Raw genomic sequence first — 22,166 nt, 5'->3', positions numbered from 1 at the left:
TAATGGTACCAGGATTAGGGGGTTAGCACCTGGGTAGCTCAGTTGGTTAAGGGACTGACTTTGGCTCAGGTAATGATCTCACAGTTTATAGGATCAAGCCCCACTTGGGGCTCTGCACTGACAGTGCATAGCTTGCTTGGGATTCTCTCTCCCCGCTCTCTGCCACCCCCTCACACTTGGAGGTGATCGTGTGCTCTCTCTCAAAATAAATACCTAAATTTTTAAAAAATTAAAAAAAAATTAAAAACCCAGTGGTACCAGGGGCCAGGGATTTGAAGGATAAGAAAAAGAATAATTAGATAAGCTGCCAGACTTAAAATATGAACAACCATTATTACCAAGAATATGAGAGATGCAAACCTTGGTTCTCATGTGTCATCATGAGAATTTTAAAAGTGATTTTTTAGAGTGTTTAGCATAATACTGGCACACAGTGAGCACTTAATAAATAACATCTGTTATTTCCCATAATACTTGAATATGTATTGACTTATAGTCACAACATTACCCCATGAGGAAAAGAGAAGTAAAATAATATGCTTAATGCTACACATTCAGGAATGGAACTCAGGTTTCTTTATTATCATTCCTCTGTTCTCTAGATACAAACAGAAGAACAGACAGAATTATATTAAAACATTATCCAGTTCCTATTTATTAATCTTTAGTGTGAGGCTTCCATTCTCTGGGGTTATTTTCCAGAGTAGATCTACTGGAACAGTGGTTTCTGAGGCAGGTTAAAAGTTGTTCCAAGGGAAAGGGTCTGTGACCAAACAAGTTTAAAGCTGGATTTAAAAAGTTAATCAGTTTCGGGGCACCCCGCTGGCTCAGTTGGTTGAGCGTCCGACTTCGGCCCAGGTCATGATCACACAGTTCATGAGTCCGAGCCCTGTGTCGGGCTCTGTGCTGACAGCTCAGAGCCTGGAGCCTGCTTCAGATTCTGTGTCTCCCTCTCTCTCTGTCCCATCCCCACTCATGCTCTGTCTCTGTCTTAAAAATAAATAAAACATTAAAAAATATTTTTTAAATAAATAAATAAAAAGTTAAGCAGTTTCCATTTTTCCAGAGCCTTTAGTCTGCTAATGTTCATTTTGAATCTCCAAGAGGAAATTACAGAATACAGTATTTCCCATTTTTACTTGACCACAAAATCCTGTCTCCCCCATCCTTGCTCTGCAAGGAGAGAGCCTTCTGTAGGACACTTTGTGAAACACTCTAAGGGCAGCTTAAAACAGAAGCCAACACAACACAGATGCAGGAAAGCACAGAGGGCATACTAGAGACTGGATGTACAAAATAAGTGCAAAAATGAATAAGTAAATAAAAAGTCTATTGACTCCATGGAAAACTAGAGAAAATTAGTGAGGGCATTTTGTAGAGTGGCAGGTTGGATGATGTGTATGATAAGATTGAGTGGAACCAAGAGAATGCTAACTTCATTCCAGGTGGCTTTAACATTGGACAACAACGTCATCCGTTCCCAATGACAGACTGTTTTTCCTAGGTTTGCATCTCTCATGTTCTTGGTAATAATGATTGTTCATATCTTAAGTCTGGCTGCTTATCTAATTTTTCTTTTTCCTATCCTTCAAATTCTTTTAGCCCCTGGTATTTTGCCCGTACAATTGAATTAGTTCAATGCTCTGATATTACAGAAACCAGACTCTATTTGGAGTTCTAGATCCAGTGTCATTGACGACCTAATGGAGATTCCCCGAGGACACACTCACTGCCTAATGAAGCTTGGGCTTCTGAATATATGACAGAAAGTTGTTGCAGATTTAATTCTTTTCCTAGTTTCAGTTTCTTTGATATAATATTCTCATGTTGTTTATAAAAGAAATTAAGGATTTGTAAGCAGCTAGATGCCCAAAAGTATGAAATGTCTTGTTATTTTTAAGTCTATCAACAGTAAAAGCCTTTTTAACCTTTGAGATTGCACTATTTTTCTTGATTCTATCAACATCCCGTGAAGTAGCCTGTAAAATCATGATTAGAGATAGAGACACGTCCATGATCATTACATCTTCAGACTCTCTTCTCCTAATGAGTGCAGGAGAAAGTTATTGTTTTCTTTATTAATGGGCATTTCTTTCAGGTTTTATAGTGTTGAAGAGTATCACAGTGTCACAACCCCCTAAGAGAACTAAGTATGAGTGCCACTGTGAGCCAGGCATATGCCATTTTCCAACTAAGAAGAGTGAATTTACACAGTGTTTGCAAGCAGGATATTTATGGTAGGTCACAAGCAGAAGTGGTTAACTGACTCCAGATTATATCTCCAGCCTAAAATCTGCTCCAAACTTCATACCCATTTACCCAACTCTCTGCTGGATATTTCTTTTTTTTTTTTTTAATTATTTTCTTTTTCTTTTTCTTTTTCTTTTTTTTTTTTAAATTTTTTTTTTTCAACGTTTATTTATTTTTGGGACAGTGAGAGACAGAGCATGAACGGGCGAGGGGCAGAGAGAGAGAGAGGGAGACACAGAATCGGAAACAGACTACAGGCTCCGAGCCATCAGCCCAGAGCCTGACGCGGGGCTCGAACTCCCGGACCGCGAGATCGTGACCTGGCTGAAGTCGGACGCTTAACCGACTGCGCCACCCAGGCGCCCCTCTGCTGGATATTTCTATTCAGATGTCCGGAAGTCACCTTAAACACACATCAAATATTTAAATTCAACAGCCCTCTCTCCCCCATCCTCTCCTTATGTAGTCATGGTTTTAGCATGCACCTTCGAGTCTTGACGTCTCTCTCCCTTACCCCAATATCAGATTAACCACCCATTTCCATTGCTTTTACTTAAACTTTTCTCTGGTCTCTTCTTGTCCATCCTTTTACTCACTGCCCACATCATGTGTAACATCAACCACTACTTAGAAACTAATCTCACTGCCTTCATTCTTGTCCTTTTCAAATGTTCCACACACTCTTAATGCTAGAGGGATTTATTTGAAAACAAATTGGATCATATAATTAACCTGTTGGAAAGTCTTGATTGACTCTTTGTCCACATCTAATAGGATAAAGTCCCAGCCCATTGAAAGGCTCTCAAGATCCTTTGTGTGTGGCTTGAGTTGCCTCTGATTTCTCCTCCTTCTGCTCCTTGCCCAGTGATTATTGTCCCAGCAGCCCTGAAATACATGTATTTTGTCATATATGCCATGGCATATATGTCATATATGCCATGTTGTTTCTTACCTCCATGCTAGTCTTTGTTTATGACTTTCTTTCTGCTCATAACTCCATGCTTATCACTTCTTTTCATTTGCCTCTTTTTTTTTTTTTTTTTTTTTTTTTTTAAGACTCCACCATTTAAAAAATCTATTCAGGTATTGTGAGCTCTAGAAATCTTCCCTGACGCCTCTCCTCCCAAGTCCACTCAGATCAAATTGGGCTTTGCTCCTGATTACCGTTATGATTATCTGTGAAATTACTGTGCTTGCCATGTTGTTCAATAGTTATCTGATATGTGTCAGTCTCTCCCACTGAACTGAATTATTTTAGGTAGGGACTGAGTCTGAAAATATTTTTGTTTCTCAACACGTGGCACAGTACTTGACAGAAAGTAGGCACTCCATGAACATCTGCTAGAATAATTAATATTCAAAGACATCAGACACTTTCAGAAAATGTTTCTGTAAATCTATATGAAAAACCATTTATTGGCAACATGAGTTACAAAAAAATAGTGTCCAACTGGAAGACAGATGATATGTGGGCATTTTTGGGAAGGAATTTAACAATTTATATGACATTGGAAAAGTTCCAGGTTTGTCTGATGAATCTCTCTGTATAAAAAACCAGATTATAATATTTCTACCTATGCAAAAGAAGTTCCTGAGCACTGGTAAGAGACCACTGGTTAAATGGTCTGTGCATCTGGAATAAAGTTGCAAACACCTCCTTCTGTCTGCTTCCATCAACTTGGGCACCAGGTAAAGAAGGGAAAGAAGCCTTTTCTACTTTTCCTCATTCTTCCCCCCCCTCCTTCCACCAGCAAGTGTACCTCTTTCAGAAAGGGGGAACAGAGGATTTGCATTTCTCTCACAGTCCAAGCCATTAAATGTTCTTGCCTCTGAGTATCCTAGTTGTATGTAAGTGACAGTTTGGGGACATTTTTCTGACAAGGAGAGAATAAGACCCCTTTTATGTAAATGTTACTCATGCTCTAAAATGTCATACTGTCCTTTTAACTGTTAACTTCTTTTTTATCTGTGGTTTATTATCCCCTTTGAAGAAGCATTTATTAAGCTCTTGCTGTGCCTCCAGCTCTGTGGAAGATACAAAGGAAATGCAGGGCTCAGCTTTGTCCTCAAGGACACTTGAGGTGGGGAGAAAACAGAAACAAGCAAGTTGACCAAACACCATTGGATGTAATCAGGCATGTAGGGCTCTCCCTTGGTCCCTGTCATTGGAATTGCAATCTTTTCCTTCGCTCTGCTAAACTCTTGAACCTCAAGCACTGACATGTACAAAAGAAGAATGAGGGGCAAATTGCTGTTGCTATGTTTCTGTGTTTAAGTAATAATTACAGAAAATTCTAACTGTTGTGTTCTCCCCCCCCCCCCCATTTGTTTATATCAAAGTAGGGCTGCAATTCTCAAAGGCATACATGTATGACTCCCTGTCCCAACTCAGAACACAGCAAGTATTTATTAGTCTGCTCTGACTTAGCACTAGAGATGCCTGTTGCTTCTGTCAAAGGCTCATCTTTATAATGCATTTATCATTTGCCTTTGTACAGCTTTGTGCAAAGCTTTGTCTTTGCACAGCTTATTACTAAGATGCTGCTGATGTTTTTTTTAATGACCTCTGGTGTTCACTATGAGAATTAGGCTGTTGGAGTAACCTCCTCTGTGCCTCTTACTTCTCTTAGATCGATTCTCCACTTTATCCAGTTGATATCTTCTAGATCCACGTTGCCTCCTGCCCATACACCTTCAGTGGCTCCCCATACTTCACAATGTCAAGTCCTCAGGCTGGCTGCCACAGTGACTTTGTCCAGGCCCCACCTGCTTGTGGGACCTCATTTCCATCTCGCTGCTCCCCAATTCCATGCATTCTCAGCCCCAATGGTTCTTAAAACCTGCTCAGCCCTTCACAGATGCCCTTACTTTGCTTCTATCGTTCCCTTCCCCAAAAGTGGCCTCTCTCTTGCTCACAGGACAGCACAGTGGATAAAGACACTGGGCTTTGTATAGATGCAGGGTGATCTCAGTTCTGCTTCCTCAAACTCATGTAAATTTGGGCAAGGCATTAAGTAACCTGTGCTTTAATATTCTCATGGAAAATGAAGACCACAATAGCTTCCTTGTAGCATTAGGAAGATTAAAGGAAATATATACAATAGATCCCATGAAATCTTTCCAAAGTAGCCTTTACTGAGTGTTGCTCTTCTTTCCTCTGAACTGCATACATCACTTATTCAGTCAATGGATATTGAGTGGGCACCTGCTGTATGTGAGCACTAGACCAACAAGAGGTGTTCATTTTGCTGTATTTTGGCACCCTGTTGATTCTTCACATGGTATTTATAAAATATTGTGCAAATTTAAAAAAATATCATGCTACAATGGAGATCAAGGTACATCTATTCTTTCTTATCCATTACTGACCTTCAATTCAACTCTAAGTTCTTTGAGGATGGAGGCTTTGTCTTACTCATATTTGTATTCTTCCAGAGTACTTATGATAGTGCCAAGAACTCCAGAACTACTGGCTGAAACTTGATTTTGTTTACCTAAATTTTAATTTCTGTAAACTATTAGAGAAATTAAAAAAAAAAACAACTGGGGTACTTGGGTGGCTCAGTTGGCTGAGCGTCTGACTCTTGATTTCAGCTTGGGTCATGATCTCAGGGTCATAAGATCAAGCCCTGTGTTGAGCTCCATGCTGAGTATGGAGCCTGCTTGGGATTCTCTCTCTCTCTTTCTCTCTCTCTCTCTTTCTCTCTTTGTCCTTCTCCTGCTCATGTGCTCTCTCACTCTCTGAAAAAAATAAAATAATTTTAAAAAATGAAATGGGTTGATCAAATTATTCCAGTCGCAAAGAACTGTAACATTAGAATCAGGATTAAAAGTTAGTCTCTGGGGCCTGGGTGCCTGATTTAAAATCTTAGCTCCAACATTTGCTTGCTGGATAACCTTGTGCAAACTACTTACTATTTCTGTGACTCAGGTGAGCTATAACAACAATGCCCATCTCATAGGGGTGCTATGAGAATTGAATGAGTTGGTATATGTAAATTCACTTAGAGAAATGCCTGTCATATGATAAAAACAGTGTTAGGATTATTATTAACATTTGGGTTGCTTCTATGTTGCTAGTTAAAACACAAAAGACTTCATCCTAAGGCTCAGCTACGAACAGCTGAAATGGTTTAAGAGTATAATTAGCCCTTTAGTTTTTCCTCCTCTGCTATTTTTTTGTGTGAATCTGGATCTCTCCATAAACTTTTTTCCATTTCTTTGGATAACCCACATCCCTACCACTCGTTCTGAAGAAAGTACAATTAGCTTTAGAACTGTGCTACTTACAATTAGAAAATTCCATTCCCTGCTTAGGGCTATCTCGACCTCCTCCTTTATTATGGTCCAGATTTCATAGTGTCTGGCAGGTGGGCCTGGTAGTTATGTTTGTCTCCTTTTAGAAGAGTGTGCACAAAAAGAACTATTTGATTGTTGATTTTGGCCAAGGCCCCGAGGCAAATAATAGCCTGCTGCAAAGTGAAGCACTCAGCCACCAGAAGGACTTACAAAGGGGGTGTGGTCAAAAAAACAGTATTTTTCAACCCCTAGCTGGACACCCACTGTTAGCCTTTAAAAAATTTAGAAAGGATGATAAAAAAGGCTTTAGAGATAGGAGAGAATTTGAGGAGAGAATCGTTAGTTTTGCCACCTAGTCCCCTAGTAAGCATAAGGAAGGAGAACCTATCCCTTACTCTAAGCCAAGGGAAAGGAGGTTCCACAGGCCCTCTGAGATCCTCTGGAACTTGATCCACCAGGGACTTCTGTCTGACTCACACCTTAAGAAATCTAAAGGGAGTAGGGCTCTGGCAGGCCACTCTAAGAGCAGGGCACATGAATGAGAGAATTGCATTGGTACAACATAAGGCACCAGAGCCTGTTGGAGCCAGAGGTGTTTGAGTGACTCCGTGGGCCAGATGTGGGACCTTAGTCCTAGACCTAGTTCAAGACACCTGCCTATGAGGTGAGAAGGCCTTACCAGGCAGGAGTTGTAGGGGTACTAGAGGACACACAGTGCCGAGGAAGGACATTAGTAATTAGAGGAGAGATTCATTTTTTTTTTAATCAAGAGAGTGGTAGACAAGAGATTTTCAGAAATGTTGTGACCCAGGGCTGCCTGGGTGGCTCAGTCAGTTGAGTGTCTGACTTTGGCTCAGGTCATAATCTCACTGTCCCTGACTTCGGACTCCATGTCAGGCTCTGTGTTGACAGCTCAGAGCCTGGAGCCTGCTTCAGATTCTGTGTTTCCCTCTCTCTCTGCCCCTTCCCCACTCGCGGTCTCTCTTTCTCTCTCAAAAATAGACATTAAAAAGATTAAAAAAAGAAATGTTGTGACCTCAAACTGGATCCCTGAAAGCACCCTCTGAGATTGAGTTGGTTTTAAATACTTGCCAGGACCAGGGAGTACCTGCCCCAGGCAGGACTAGTCTACTCATATCTTTGTTGACCAAGTATTCTTCTCTCTCTCCTTTGCTCTAACCGTCAAGGCAGAAAACATGGAGAGTGAGAAGAAGAAAGAGGAGAGAAAACCAAGGCAAAGATGGAGAGAAGAAGGTCTTCTTAACCTTGATCATTGTAGGTACCTCCTTGCACCTGGCTTAAATTTGCCAGAGGGCAGAAAATTTAATTTTGGATGAAGATCGACCTTTTCACTAAACTGAGGTAAAGAAATTAATTACTGAAATGAGATAGTTTCTTTTTTGTTTCACTAAAGGTATCACAGAACTTTTAATTATCTGAGAATGACCAGAAGACCCATGGGATCTGTCTGCATTTTCATGCAAGCAGACACAGAGGAACTTGGCCTCAGGAGTGAACAGCAAAGACACCAGCAGAGATGCTTTCAGATTAAGCACTTGAGTTCCACTTGTAAAATGTTAAGATTACATTTGCTTTATTGAAGATAAATTTTTCCCTCTTTTTTTTAGTTCTACTTTTTGATGACTTTTGAGGTAAGGGATTGAAATAAAAATGTCTTTACCAACTTTAAGGAGAGGATTCCTAATCAGTATGTGAAAGAATAATGTGATTAAACATTTGTCTAATCATCTTCAGCAAAGGAAAAAGTATAAAAGAATTTTAATAAAGGATTTTGGTTTTTAGGTTAAGGTACAGCTATTCACTATCAGTTGAATTATATAAAAGACTAAAATTTAATTTAGTTCTTTCTTTAAACTTTAGATTTAAATTTACAGGAAAGTTGCATACATAGTACAGATTCCCCACACCCTGTTTAATCTATTGTTAATATTTTATGTTAATATGGAACATTAGTCACAATTAATGAAACATTATTCATGGACCACAATTAATGAACATAATGTTGTTAACTGAAGTCCATATTTTCAATATTTTAACTAAAGACCTTCATTTTTATCTGATATTCTTTTCTGATCCAGGATCCCCCCCCCCCAACCCTCCCTCAGGATATCACATTATATCCTTAGGTTCCTCTTGGCTTTGACAGTTTCACAGATTCTCCTTGTTTTTGATGACCTTGACACTTTTGAGGAATACTGGTCAAGTATTTTATAGAATGTCCCTCAACTGAGATTTTTCTGATATTTGTCTTATAATTAGATTTGGTATTATAAGTTTCTAGAAGGAAGACACAGAGAGGTATAGTGCTATTCTCATAGTATCATAGCAAGGATGTATATTATCTGTATGACTTATCACTATTAATGTTAACTTTGATCACCTGACTGAGGTGGTGTTTTTCAGCTTTGTCTCATTTAAATTATTCTTCCCTGCCTCCCCTTCATGCTGTACTCTTTGGAAGGATGTCACTACACTTCATCAAGTGGGGAGTTAGGCTCTACCTCCTTGAAGGCATAGTAGCTACATGGATTCTTCACTAGAGGTTTTTCTGTTCTCACCATTTATATTGATATGGACTCATGGGTGTTGACTTTATGTTTTGAGTTATAATCTAATACTAAGTTGTTTATTTTGTTGTAAACTGTTTCAGCTTTTTTTTTTAAGTTTTTTTTTCAACATTTATTTATTTATTTGAGAGACAGAGAGAGACCAAGCATGAGCAAGAGAGGGGCAGAGAGGGAGACACAGAATCTGAAGCTGTCAGCACAGAGCCCAACACAGGGCTCCAATTCACAAACCGCCAGATCATGACCTGAGCTGAAGTCAGAGGCTCAACCTACTGAGCCACCCAGGTGCCCCTTAAACTGTTTCAGGTTTGACCATGAGGAACTTTTTCAGCTGGCTCTCATGTCCCTTTGAAGTACCCCCATCATTGTGGAGTTTTTATTTCTGAGAAGTTCCTGATTTTCTGATACTACAAGGTGCTCCAGGCTCACATTTATATTTTCTGCTCCAACCCTAGAATTATCCATTTCTCCAAGGATCCCTGGATCTTCAATTAGGAAATGGTATTAGAAACCAGGATCTGGGTACTAGGTGTGCTTGTTGCTCCTTAGATATTTGTTTTTTTTTTTAAATACATATTTGACATTAATTCAAAAAATATTTCTTGAATGCCTACTCAGTATTACACATTTGGAGAAATAGAATTTGAGATTTTCTGACTACTGCCTACACAGCTGGTATTGAAATCAGCAAAACCTATTTAACCCCTTCTCATTTTCCAAGGAAAAATATGCTAAGTGATAGGAGAGAAGTTGAAAGGGAAAAAATAAACAAATTTTGGTAAACTCTTTGCCTATAACATATACATGTGGCTTATTATTTACTTTATAAGAAAATAACATGAAATTACACATATAGTCTTTGTTATAAAACTTAATTGAAAAACAACCAAGCAATTTTATTAACTATGTGAATGTTGTGTATTAACATAAGTGCTAGCATATGTATTCACATATCTAGCATATTGTGCATTATTTTAATGGCTGTGTCACATGTAGCAAATCAATACATGAAGCATACTAAGTGGGAAGGAAGGGAGTCACCTGAACATTGTGTTCCACATGCATGGATCTGCCATAAACAGGAGTGCTGCATTTGAGTGACACTTGTACTTTAGTAGAAGAATGTGAAACTAGAATCTTTTTGTATTTTTTTAAGTTTATTTATGAGAGAGAGAGAGAGAGAGAAAGCACTTGGGTGAGGGGCAGAAAGAAAAGGGGAGACAGAGAATCCCAAGCAGGCTCCATGCTATCAGCATGGATCCCAGTGTGAGGCTCAATCTCATGAACCATGAGATCATGACGTGAGCTGAAATCAAGAGGTGGTTGCTTAACCAACTGAGCCACCCAGGCATTCCACACTGGAGTCTTAAGTAAACTCTGATAAGCTCTAATTGTAGTTTATATACATTGTAATAACCCTTGATAACTAACTTAGGTTAGTAATGTGACAACAAAAATTTCTGCTCTCTATAAACTAGAGTGCAGTTTTCCAGAATACTTTGGGCTTGAGTAGAACAATACAAACTACTAACATTTGTTGAGTGTTGTATATGTCAGGCATATTTTAAGAACTTAATGTCTATTAATTTATTTAACTTCACTGTAATAGTCTTATGTAGTAAGTACTCTTATTTTTATTCTACCACTGAGGAATCTAAATCATAAAGCAGTTAAGATTACTTGTCCAAGGTCACATAGGTAAAAGTGACAGTGCCAGCCTCTATATCCCCCCTCATGTGTCTCTCCATGCAGGTAAATGAATTGCTGTGCATGTGGTGGGGAAGGCACACAGCGAACATGGAGGCTATATGGGCAAAGGGGCCGATGGAGCCATCCATGTTGGCATGTGTTAGAAAGGGACTTGGCTACAGTGTCCACAGCATAAACTCTCCTTTGTCTCTGGTACAAAATAATCTGTCAAGTGCACATCCTCACTAAAGTTTGTGTATAAAGAGCATTTTTTTGTGTTTGCAGGATTCAAAGATGCATTAAGTTTCATATGTAGGTGAATGCAGTGAAATACAGATATATTTTAGAAGGATGCAGAAGCCCATGGGATAAGGAAATCAGCACCAGCAAGATGCTCAAATTTTGGGAAGTCCTAGAAATCCTCCAGACTCTAAACTTGGGACTTTGATAAAATTCAATTCTTGATCTCAAGATTCATAGAGATATATTTAGCTTTCAGTCTGTGGATGCATATACCATGTGCATAAAAAGCTTGCCAGTATGGGTGAGTTCATGACCCTTCACAGCAAATATTTTCACAATTTGGCTTTAGACTATATTTCATAATTCCTGATGTTACCAATTTAGAGCCAGGAGGTGGTGAAGAAGACTTTGTTCCATCTTTCAAGGAACTTACAGTCCAGAGGAGATGAGCAAGCAACAAGTAATGGTTCTCCAGTGTGTAAGTACTGACTGTCATGAGCAGAGGGGCGATGGGAATACTAAGAGAGGCACCTATCTCAGAAATAAAGAAGGTTTCTCAGAGGAAAAGATGCCTATTGAGGATGAAAAGCTCAGAAGGAGCTGGGAAAACGGAAAGTTAGGAGAAAAAAAGAGGAAAGCAGCTGGGGGAGAGGGAAAGGGGCTAATGCCTTGGAAAGAAGTAACAGCACATGCAAAGGCCCAGGGAGGAGGCAGGCCGTGGAGCAGTCAGGGAAGGAGCAGCAGTGCACCATGGCTGGGATATACAGTATGAAGGAAAGTGATGATTGGTGCAGCTGCAGAGGTCAGACCTTGAAGGGCATTACCTGACTTCAGACATTTGAAATTTGTTCTAGCCCAAAAGCCAAGATAATGACATGTTGAAAATAACAGTGACATGATCTAAATTGCAGTCCAGAGGTCTCTCTGGGTGCAGTGCTGAGAGTTGGTGGGCAGGGGCACAAGAGAAGAAGCAAGGAAGCCCCCAGGAGACTGATGCAGCAATTGGACAAGAGGGGGTGATGGCCTGGACTACCACAGTCATGATGGGAAAAGAAGAAAAGTGGTAGATTGAGGAGATATTTTGGCTATAGAATTGACAGAGCTTAATCATGTCTGGGAAGGATGCAAAGAAATGGAAGAATCAAGGATGACCCCAAGTTTCTGACTTGTTTCAGGGCTGAAATTGTTTATCACTTAGCACAGAATCACTGTCTATTTTTGCTTTGGAGCAGATACATTTCTTCTGTTACTTTATTTGCCCTATATATGTCAAAGAGTAACCAATCATGATCAGTTACTTTGTAAAAAATGAATCATATTCACATAATGTCTTGGCGAAATAAAAACTGATTTTTTGTAAGGGATGAATGGAAAGAATCCCCCCCCCAAATAATATTCCCTATGAAAGAATAACAAAACAATCATAAATAAAGGAAATAATCATGTTGATGATACATTTGAATATTAGTATATTTCAAAGATACATCCTTGGAACACACAATTACTTTTAGAGAAAACAAAAGTCAAGGGAGAGAGGTATTTGTTTTCCAACATCTTTGCACCAAAGAAAACTGGTAACACTGTACTGTGCATAACGAACAAACTGGAGGACAAGATCTGAGTGGACTAACCCTTTTTATTTGCCCCTTAAAATGTGATTCTGTAGAGTCCCCAGGGATGCTGAGCCCTGTGAATAGCATTTCTAGGAGGTTGCTGATTGTGATCTCAGAAGTCCTGAGCACTCTCCGAGAATGCTCATATTAGCTAAATAAATTCTGAATAGTATTGGTGGGAAGATCAGAGAAAAACATCTGAAGGAAATCATGGTGAACATATTGATTGATCAGTTTCCAGGACTGTTTTCTAATTAATCTTCCTGAGAAGAACAGAAGATGAAGAATCTCAAGGGAGACACCCCAGTGAGAACTTGCAAGGAGATGGGATAAAGTAGTTCTTGAAGCAAGCAACAGATCACCAGAATGACCTGGAGAGAAACTGTTCATTGGACTGAATCGTGGAATTTTAAATTGAGCCAAATTTAGTGTGTGAAAATCATTGAATTTGGAACACTGCCAAGGGTTGATTAATTCTAGTCAGAGTGTTTAAAATGTTCTTTTCTGAATTAAATGAAAAACACTCACTTGTCCATGTTGAGGGCTGAGCATGTCCGAAACATCAAAAAAATTTTAAATGTCTTAAAAGTTCCTGGTAAACTTATTTAGGTTGTCTCACTTAGTTAAGTATTTTCCCAGGTAGCAAGATGGTATTCTAGAAAAGGTCCTCTCTTAGGAGTCAGGAGCCCTGAGTTGTACTTTTGTTACTGGCACCATCTTGATCATTCACTCACCTCCCTGGGCTTCCATATCCTTGTCTATGAAATGAAAAGTTTGGACAGGGCCATCTCTAAAGTCTTCTGAAGCTCCAAAATTCTGACGCTAGAGTCTATCTGAATAAATGACCTTTCTATGTGGTTTACCCATGAGAGGACAAGAGTATATACATGGATATGAATTCAGGCAGATCTAAATCTGGGCTCTACCATCTACCAGCTGGTGAGCTTGGGAAAGTTATTTAACCCCCTTTAACTTTGATGACTTCCTTTCAAAAATAGACACACCGCCTTTCATAGGGTTGTAAATAAAAATCAAATGAGGTAATGTTTATAAACCTGGCATAGTTCTTTTAAATTTTTGTAATGTTTATTTATTTATATGAGAGAGAGGGAGGGAAGGAGGGAGAGAGAGAGAAGGAGAGAGGGAGAGAGAGAAGGAGAGAGGGAGAGAGAGAGAGAGAGAGGATGAGCAGGGGAGGGGCAGAGAGAGGGGAAGACATAGAATCCAAAGCAGGCTCCAGGCTCTGAGCTGTCAGCACAGAGCCCTACATGGGGTTCAAACTCACAAGCTACGAGATCATGACCTGGGCTGAAGTCAGATGCTTAACTGAGCCATCCAGGCACCCCAAACCTAGCACAGTTCTTAACAAATATTTGACCTTTATAAATAGGAGGTGTCTTAGTCATTCTTGTTCTTTCATGTGATGATAATGAAATGGTGGCAGGCAAAAAAAAAAAAAGACAGAAAAAAGGAGGATTTACCAGATTAAGTTTCCAAAGTTGGAAGCCATCACCACATGGTTCCTTGGTACTCTAGAAGTATTAAAGCACCTTGAGCCTTGGGATTTCTGAGTTGGGCTTTACAGAAATCCTCTTTTTCTCTCTGGGCTTGATGGTTCAATTCTGAAACCCCAGTACCCTGGGCTAAACACCACAGAAAGGAGAGTTTGTGTTTGCTCAGCTGAACTCATCACTTCTACCTTAGCAACTCTGTATCTGGAACTTTTTCATTTCTTTCATTGGCAGCTGGGGACACAAGAGAATGATTGCAACCCTAGATTGCTGTCATCTGCAAAGTTTATTCCCTGGGTAAGAGTTATTCATAAGACAGGAGCACTGTGGGGCCATTCTGATTTACAGACTGCTCACTCAGAAACCTGGTTTAGTCACTCCTTCCTGCTCACTGACTGAGACTCCACTAATAGATTTTCCTCTGCCTGGTTTCTTTGGGTACTCTGGCAGGAAGAGGAGACCGCTAAACTGTTGAGAGAATCTTCAATAAAACTGATGTTAAGATCTCTTGACAGAGAGTACCATATACTCTACATATGTTCTGCATGTGCACATGCACATACACATTTGGGTGTAGGTGTGTGGGTTCACATGCATGCACACCACTGATGCTCCTGGTGATGCTTTGTATGGATGGAGAATGAGCAGCTCCTGCCTCTTGCTGGCTATTATTTACTTGCACAAAGATCTTTCATCAACACTGGGAAATGACTACCTACATGGTGATTTACTGTGTGTGATCAAGTGTAGAACTTTCCTTAGTTGGTGCAGTCTTCTGTGTAATTCTCATTCCCATCCCTCCCAAACCTCTCCTTTCTTTCAGAGCCTGAATCCTGTATTTATTAAATTGTTTTCATGCTTTCACAGTTTTATTGAACCTGCGCCTTTCAAAGTATTCTGCATTTTAATACTTTTGGAAGGAAATGACACACACACACACAAAATGTAAATTTGAAAGGAAGATTGGGTCTTTTGGCATAGGACTAAGGTTAATTTTTTTTCAACATACAAATGATACACAATGCCAATTATTGGATTGACTGCAGAAGCAGAAGCTTTACAAGGGTAAACATTCCCTCATGTAAAAGCAAACAGGATACAGAAAATGTCAGGTGTGGTGACCTAATTAAGGAAGCTATTAGCATCCTAATAAACAGCATTGATCATATTGTTGCTTAGGGAGTTAGTTTTTCTTTGGATTTTGGTTTGTGTAGAAAATAGGGCTTTTCTTTAGGAGGTACTGTTATAATCTAAGCCAAAAGATGTCAAATGTAACTTATCAGAGGAAAAGTAGAAGGAAACTGTCATGATAGTTTTTTTTATCACCTTTATTGTTTTTAATTTGCCTTCCAATATTCAAAAATTAATTTGTAAATAGTTATTGGAAATGTTTAACATCCATTATATTTGTTAAAACTATTTTTCTTTTTCATGCTCATTAGAGGGGAGTGGGACTTTGGAAAAGCCCACATCTGAGTGAAAACTAAAGATAATTATGAACTTAATCCATTTACTTTAACACAAAATGGTAGGCACTTCTAAATGATATTCAGGCTCCCTGCTCAAAATGTCAGTTTAAGCACAGGGGTCTATCCTCCTCTCCCACCTTCTAAACCCCACCCCAAATTTCATTAAAATGACAGGAGGACACATTTATAAAAAAAAATAAATCCATAATAACACTGTAAAACAGAAATGCCATGAATGGACTCGACATCTTGACACATTTCAGCTGATTTAGGATTGATGGAGAAATAACTACAGAGAATAAGCACAGAGAATAAGAATAGCACACGACATCAGAAATTTTGTGGCAAGCAACAAAGCATTATATTGCCTGAATTAAGTCCAGACTTCAAAAAAAGAGAAAAAATAAAGAAGGGGAGGGGGGAAGGAAAGAATGGAATAAGTTACTGCACTCAAGGCTGAAATAATAAAGCACTCCACTACCAGAATTAGGTCTCCCTGTCCCTCTGCCTGACTTTGGCAATTATGGAAATCCTAGCCTGCCTTTCTGTTGCCCATTATTTAGCTTTGAAGAAAACCTGCTCATCAAAATGCCCTAAGCCATCACACAAAGCCTATGGTGAGCCCACCTAGTCAAAAGAAGGATCATTAAGAAAATAGATTTACATGAGAAAGAATGAAATATGGCCTTTTGTAGCAACGTGGATGGAACTGGAGAGTGTGATGCTAAGTGAAATAAGTCATACAGAGAAAGATACCATATGTTTTCACTCTTCTGTGGATCCTGAGAAACTTAATAGAAGACCATGGGGGAGGGGAAGGAAAAAAAAAAAAAGGTTAGAGAGGGAGGGAGCCAAAACATAAGAGACTCTTAAAAACTGAGAACAAACTGAGGGTTGATGGGGGGTGGGAGGGAGGGGAGGGTGGGTGATGGGTATTGAGGAGGGCACCTGTTGGAATGAGCACTGGGTGTTGCATGGAAACCAATTTGACAATAATTTTCATATTTAAAAAAAACGCAAAAAACGAAAGAGAGAAAGAAAGAAAGAAAGAAAGAAAATAGATTTACCTGTCTCTGAAAAAACATTTTCCAGCCATTCAGACCAAGCAGAGTTCTTCATTCAACATGATTTAATCACCAGGGATCTCCAGACCTTAAAAGGAATTATTAGCATGAAAAAGGAAGCTCCAAGGTGAACAAATAGAACTGTCCTTGGAGAAAGCAAAGATAACTCAGGTATCAGAAGTGAACATTTTTTTATAGTTTTTTAAAAAAAAAATTTAATGTTTATTTACTTTTGAGAGAGACAGACAGAGCATGAGAAAGGCAGAGAGAGAGGGAGATACAGAATCCGAAGCAGGTTCCAGGCTCTGAGCTGTCTGCACAGAGCCCCATGCGGGGCTTGAACCCACGAACTGTGAGATCATGGCCTGAGCCGAAGTCAGAGGCTCAACCAACTGAGCCACCCATGCACCCCAGAAGTGAACTTCCTATAAAGTCTATTCTCTAGAAAATTCAAAAGGCTGTTATATTTATATATAAAAAAAACCTGCTTTATAAAAAGGGTGTGTGGTGAGCAATGGAGAAAAAAGAAAGGAGCCTTGAAAAACTTAGTTTTTATTTGAAATTTGATGTTGAATTATCCAGTAATATAAGTAAGCTAATATATTCCACTTGTAGTCAAAAATACAAGAGAAAAAAGTCTATCCATTAGTGATTTAACTAATCACTAATCTATTTTAAATCTATTAGAACTGTTTAATTTGTAAGTATTTAATGGATTCCTGCTGTGCACTAACTCTGTGTGAAATAGTGTTGGAAAACACAAAAAATAAAAGACAAAGATATTTTCTAATAATAAGCACATGAATGTGTGGAAACCACCATATAATCATGTTTTTAAAATGGTTATTATTTTATCAAAATGTATCCCAGGGAAGTAAAACCAATATTGATCCTTCCCTAAATTTTCAGGTTTAGTAAACAAACTATTTCTCATTGCCCCTGATATCTGAGAAATATTTATATTCTTCACAAAAGAAACTTGCTAACATCCTGAAACACTATATTTGGAAAGAGGGAACAGATGAACAGCTTTTCCAAAAGAACTAATTTTCAAAGACAGAAAAAATAGTCTATGGAGAAATATATCATGTGGAAGTATGGCACCTGGGATTGATTGTACTTTACAAAAATTTCCCATCATCCATGGAAGCAGTTGGCCAATCCAACTTCATGAAAGACTAAAAGAGGTTTTGGTTTCTGGAAAACAAAACAAAGCAAAACAAAACAAAACAACCCCCCCCCAAAAAAAAAACAACAACCCAACAACAGAAAAACATAGGAGTACCAGTTAGAGGAGAAAGCTTTCATCAAAGAAATAACTGGTGTTAAAAAAAAAAAAAACAATAATATTTATCTATGTCAAGAATGCAGGCATATTTTTTAAAAAATTTTTAATGGTTATTTATTTTTGAGAGAGAGAGATGGAGACAGAGCATGAGCAGGAGAGGGGCAGAGAGAGAGGGAAACACAGAATCCAAAGCAGGCTCCAGGCTCCAAGCTGTCAACACAGAGCCCAGTGTCAGACTCAAACTCATCAGCCGTGAGATCATGACCTGAACCAAAGTCAGACACTTAACCAACTGAGCCACCCACCCAGGTTCCCCAAAGGCATTTTCTTTAACATCATTTTGTAACCAAATTTTTCAAAATGCCATGATGATTCAATAACAAGTGACCAGTTGGAAGCTGTGGATAGGCAAAGTCCAACATAAAAATTATGGCAAATTTGTATTAATATGCATACAGAGAAAGAATAAATGGATATAGAAATCTCAACAATTGATAATGTTGGAGTCCAATGAGAAAAAGTATTATTTATTAATTTTTTTAAATTCTGGTGTAGTTAACATACAGTGTTATATTAGTTACAGGTGTATAATACACTGATTCAGTAATTCCACATCACCTGGTACTCATAACAATAAGTGTACTCTTGGTTCCCTTCACCTAGTTTCACCATCCCCCCATCCACCTCCCCTCTGGTAACCGTCAGTTTGTTCTCTATAGTTAAGAATCTATATTTTGTTTTTTTTCTCTTTTATTCCTTCATTCATTTGTTTTGTTTCCTAAATTCCACATGAGGGAAGTCATATGGTGTTTGTCTTTCTCACAATGACTTATTTTGCTTAGCATTATATTCTCTAACTCCATACAATAAGGATTTAATTTTTTTATGGTTGAATAATATTCCATTGACTATATATACCATACCTTCTTTATCCATTCATCTATTAATGGACACTTGGACTGCTTCCAATACATTTGGCTATTGTAGATAATACTGCTATAAACATAGGGGTGTAAATAATACTGCTATAAACATTTGAATCAGTGTTTTTATATTCTTTGGGTAAATATCCAGTAGTGTGATTACTGGATCATAAGGTAGTTGTTTTTAAGTTTTTGAGGAATTTCCATACTATTTTCCACGGTAGCTGCATGAGTTTGCAATCCCACCAACAGTGCATAAGGGTTCATTTTCTATGAGAAAAAGTATTTAAACTATGCCTGAAAGGTTGCATTTCTTTAAAATCTACTCTTTATTTTTTGGGATTCATTTAACAATTATTTACTGGATACCAATTGCATATCAGGCACTGTATTAGGTTCTGATGACATATCAATGGACAGTTTTTATTGAAATCTGTATGAATATATAACTAATAGGTATTTTGGTTAACAGTGTTACCTCGTGGGGGCACCTGGGTGGCTCAGTTGGTTAAGTGTCCAACTTCAGCTAAGGTCATGATCTCATGGTTCATGGGTTTGAGCCCTGCATTGGGCTCTGTGCTGACAGCTTGAAGCCCAGAACTTGCTTTGGATTCTGTGACTCCCTCTCTCTCTCACACTCCTCCATTCACACTCTGTCTCTCTCTGTCTCAAAAATAAATAAAAAAATTTTTAAAAAGTTTTTTAAAAAACAATGTTACCTCTTTACTTAATTTTTCTGTAGTTGAAAATGACTGAAATTGTCATGACTTATGATAGCATCCTTCACCTGTTGGCACTTACCAGAATTTCAACCTCTGCCTCTAATGTATCATCAACCTGCTTGTTATGGAGTTTGACTTGCAAAGGTAAACTGGCAAGTAGAAATGAATGTTTTTAGAAGATAATTCTTAAAGAAGCCATACAGCACTGTTGTTAAAGGCATAGACTTGGGCGCCAGACTCTGGCAGTAGAATGCTAGGTTAGAATCCTAACTTCTCTTTTCCTCAGTTTTTTTTTTTCTTTACAAAATGGGGTAGTAATACTTCCTACTTTCTAGAGTGACTGTAGAAATCAAAAGAATTAAACTTATAATAGTGCCTGCCACATTGTACTCAATAAATGTTAGCCATTTAATGAGACAAATGGAAACACATAAGCTCCACAATGTAAAAACAATAAAGGACATGGAAGATCACATGGGGGAAACCGTCAGTAACGATCAAGAGGGTCCTAAAGAATAGTGCGAGTTAGATGATAGTTCTAATGGGCAAAGGCTGAAGGTGACAATGGAGATAGTGTGTACTGGGGACAGTGAGGATCCTGTCTGGTGACATCACAGGGCTTGTCTACAGTTGAAATAGGCTGTGACAGCTGCAGAAGCACAAGACAGGTGTTTTCCATTTGTTCTTTATCTATCCCATTTCCAATTCATAACACTTACAAGTAGCCTCCTGATGAATATCCAAAAATTGGCTGGAAACTGAAAAACAATTACAGAAATTTTTGAACTATACCCTGTGCATTGAGAGCATAAGCCATTGGATATAAAATAACCAACTCCCTGGGTCTTCAGGAAGTGTTCATATAGTTTCATGCATGCTTTCTGGCCATTTGTTGTAGTATGTCTGTAAACTGGGGAAATAGGTAGCACTAATCTTTTCATCTTGATACCTAGAACCCTCTAGAGTCTCAATGCTATGTAGAAATGTAGACTCCATGTAGATAATCTACTTAAAAGACCACCAAGCTTGAAGAAATAATAGTGAGATGACTAAGTGGAATAGAAAAAATACTATCTAGTGTCCTCTATCAGTGAAGACTTTAGAAAATAAACCCAAAAATTACTGTTTGAGTTCCATTATAATCTATTTTGGTATAGTGACATTTAAGAAGACAGGACATTTTTCCATGATGTCAGTCAGGCATATGTCATGAATTATATTTTCTACTAGCACACATGGCAATGTCAAGGTAGTAAATTTCCCTTACATGTTGTACCCATTTACTATGTGGAGTTATTGAGTCATGATATATGTGTTTAGCTATGTAGAGATGGAAGCCAAAAGAAAAACACAGAGATAGAATGACAAGTTTAAGAAAAGGCAAACTCTGTCCAATGATCTCAAGAAAAAAAAAGCGAAGACCAAGGGAAGAAGAAAAAATGTAGGATAATAAAGAGAAGCGTCCTTCACAAAAATTTCAGGTTTTTCTAGGGTATGAGGTGACAGGAGAGAAAGGGAGACTAAAATTGTACTCTCTGAGGATTCAGATCTCAAATACGGACATGTGAACCTTTCCACGTCTTATCTGCTCAGCTTCCACCCTGGGCTGGATGCAAGTCACTATGCCAGTCCCTTGCCACCAGAAACACACCAGAAACCATCCTTTCTTGTTCTCAGAGGCCCATGGCTAAAATTTGTTGATATCTTTCATGGCATATTCTATCTGTATTTCGGAAATACAGATGAAGTATGAAAATTCATTCAGGAGCATTTTCCCAAACTGACCCAAATGGAGACCTTTGTAATTTTTAGGTTCCAAGACAAGGCATAATATCCAGTTATTTAAAATATGACCAAGTAACAGCTGCAACTCACTCATTGTAACCATATATAAAACATAACCAAATATTCCCCAAATCCCCCTTACCCCAAATCCCTGTTGTCATATCAGCCTAAGCACAAATAAATACTCTCAGGAATTTCTCTGGAGAGAAGCTGAAAATGGCCCCACGCATGTCAGTTAGCAGTTTACAAGGGAGCATTTGGTTAGGTCACTCAAGTGTAAGGAACTAACTCATTTTCACAGGTATGTAAATGCTATACCTCATACAAATATCATTATAAATAGACCACACCTATTCAAAGCTCACAATTTTGAAATTTAAAACAATTTTGTAAATGATTAGAATTAAAGAAGAATGTTATTCTTGAATAACTTCTTAGAAGATTGAAATACAATTCTCTAAAGGTCTATTGATTAGTGTGTTCTCATTGGTGTGCTCTAAATTTTTAATTGGGTTAATGGATATGCCAGCAGTGTCATTACCTTTTTATTATTTTGCATGCATCCCTGGTAGCTATTTTAACAAAACTAATTATTTGTCATGAATTTGTTTTTGGTTGGATCCTTAAGTCAAGTGCAACAGATTGAAGGAAAATACAAATAGATTTTTGAAGTAATGATTCCTTTAATGTAATTTAGATTTAGGTTATACATAGAAATTATT

The 22,166-nt window shown here is 38.4% G+C and overlaps 2 long non-coding RNA genes across 3 annotated transcripts in view; one reads left to right on the top strand and one right to left on the bottom strand.

Moving 5' to 3' along the window:
• LOC123385457 overlaps positions 1 to 22,166 on the bottom strand; it is a 354,122-nt gene that overhangs the window by 58,459 nt on the left and 273,497 nt on the right. The window lies entirely within an intron of this gene.
• Positions 7,606 to 8,239, top strand: LOC109499767. The gene is made up of 2 exons (XR_002157256.3): positions 7,606 to 7,824; positions 7,964 to 8,239. It is a non-coding gene; the product is annotated as an uncharacterized LOC109499767 (long non-coding RNA).

This window comes from Felis catus, chromosome B2 (assembly GCF_018350175.1).
Source record: "Felis catus isolate Fca126 chromosome B2, F.catus_Fca126_mat1.0, whole genome shotgun sequence".
NCBI classification, from domain to species: domain Eukaryota; kingdom Metazoa; phylum Chordata; class Mammalia; order Carnivora; family Felidae; genus Felis; species Felis catus.
Note: the sequence above shows the minus strand (reverse complement) of the source record. Positions and strands in the feature narration are given on the sequence as shown.